A 2,149-nucleotide genomic window follows, 5' to 3' on the forward strand; every position below is an offset into this window, starting at 1 on the left:
AAACACCCTCTACAAGGCACCATTATTATTACCATGCTCACTGGGCAGGTAAGACAACAGGCACGAGAGGTAAAGAACACCTGCTCAAGGCGTTCAGGTCCGTGACAACACCCTGTGCTTTCAGGCTGCAGCTCCTGTGCATTTAACCTCTAGGCTTACTGCTCATCTCAAGTCTAAGGAGGTGACTACAGTGTGAAATACTCACAGGCTCGGGTTTGGGTTCATGGCAGGCCCGCCCCCCTGGGTCTCTCACAGTGCCCACGCCAGAGCAGACTGTGGCCTTGAACCATTGCCTGGCCTCTGCCCATAGGCTCCAGGCATTGAGGCAGGTTGTACAGTGATAAAAAAAAGAAAGAAAGAAGGGAAGGAAGGAAGGAAAGAAAGAAAGAAAGGAAGAAAGAAAGAAAGAAAGAAAGAAAGAAAGAAAGAAAGAAAGAGAAAGAAAGAAAGAAAGAGAGAGAAAGAGAGAAGATGGAAGGAAGGAAGGAAGGAAGGAAGGAAGACCAGCACGTGTTCTACTCCATTGGATCCTCTCAGAAGCTCCGCAGGGACCTGTGATCACCACCACTTTATAAATGGGGAATCTATGACTTGGGGAGATGAGGACATTTTCCCAGCAGGTTAGTGTCCTACAGCCTGGCCTGGAGCCCTCCTCAGGACCCAGGGTGAAGCATCTCCTTGCTTATAGAGCTGGGGGAGGTGAGAGGCCATTTGGACAAATTCTTTTAATTTCATAAGGAAAGAACCGAAGGGTAACGAGGCACTGGAGGGCACGTGACTTGCTCTCTGGTGAGTAGTGTCACCTGCAGCTCTCGCTTTGCTATCCACATACCTCTCTCAGCTGTCCTAATCCAACGCTTATTATTTTATTTTATTTTATTTTTTACCAACTCTTATTTTTTTAAAAAAGATTTTATTTATTTACTTTTAGAGAGAGGGGAAGGGAGGGAGAAAGTGAGGGAGAGAAACATCATGTGTGAGAGAAACATTGATCAGTGGCCTCTCATACATCCCCAACCAGGGACCTGGCCCGCAACCCAGACTTGTGCCCAGACCGGGAATCAAACCGTCAACCTTTCGGTTTACAGGATGACACCTGACCCACTGAGCCACACCAGTCAGGGCCCAACTCCTTTTAAGAGATAATAAAGCAGATGCCAGAAATGTACGTGACTTGTCCAAGGCCGACAAGTGAATGGTACAAACGAACTGGAGGCCAGGCCTTCCAGCTCCCAGTTTCAGCAGCTGTGCACCAGCTGGGTGAGGACAAAATAAGCTTTTCTAGCTGGAATGCCCTGTTGTTAGCCTGTTTACCTGAAACACATGATCCTCGCAGAGGAAATACACATGAAACAACCATGCGCACAAGACAGAGTGAGCAAGACAGAAACAAAGACGAGAGAGAAAGAATATTTTTCTAAAAGCAGGTACAGAATCCCTCTCAGGCAGAGAGCAACTGTTGTGGGAAAATGCGCTCTGTAGGAGCACGGAGTCCCCGTGAGTATCTGCGGCTGCCAGAGAGTTGAGACGAACCATCTGAATAACAGAGAAGGAAAAGTCTTGAGCTCCAGGGGAGTGTCTAACTTTAGGTTCCTCCAAAAGACTACCAGAGACAAAGGCCTGGGTTCGGGTAGAGTATCTAGGAGGTGGTCCCAGGAAACACAAATGAGGACCAGGGGAGGGTGACAGGGAAGGGAGAAAGACGCTAGAGGTGCTTTGGTGAGGAGGTTCCACTGTGGACGAGTGAGGTTCCAAAGGGACTGAGGAGCTCAGTTGGAGCTGGTGTGACTCCAGAGCTGTCATATCTGGAGTCAGGGAAGCTGGAGTGTTTTTCCAGGCTCTTGCCCCTCATTGGTTGAGGATTGGCTCTGGCTGGCACTTCTGGACTGCCCTGGATGAGTGGATCAAGTGTTATGCCCTGGAGGAAGCCCACAGGTGGAGGAGTGAGGAGGCGCAGGTAGAAAGCTGCAGTGTCCCCGTAACTGCGTCGTCAGTTAGTGGGCTCAGAAGTAGAGGAAGGGCATGTGGGCTGGGGTCTGATGAGGGCATGATTCTTACTGGGGTCAGGGAATGGCAGAAGCCTGCACTCTCGTCACCTCTCTTAAACCCACAAAATGTCTAGCACGAGTGGGTTTTCTTGGGGAAACAA

The 2,149-nt window shown here is 49.5% G+C and overlaps 1 non-coding gene across 1 annotated transcript; it reads left to right on the forward strand.

Annotated features, from left to right (window-relative positions):
• Positions 1-207: 207 nt before the first annotated feature.
• LOC112316132 (small nucleolar RNA SNORA42/SNORA80 family) lies at positions 208-340 on the forward strand. Its single transcript, XR_008427038.1, has one exon. It is a non-coding gene; the product is annotated as a small nucleolar RNA SNORA42/SNORA80 family (small nucleolar RNA).
• Positions 341-2,149: the final 1,809 nt, after the last annotated feature.

This window comes from Desmodus rotundus, chromosome 5 (genome assembly GCF_022682495.2).
Source record: "Desmodus rotundus isolate HL8 chromosome 5, HLdesRot8A.1, whole genome shotgun sequence".
Classification (NCBI taxonomy): domain Eukaryota; kingdom Metazoa; phylum Chordata; class Mammalia; order Chiroptera; family Phyllostomidae; genus Desmodus; species Desmodus rotundus.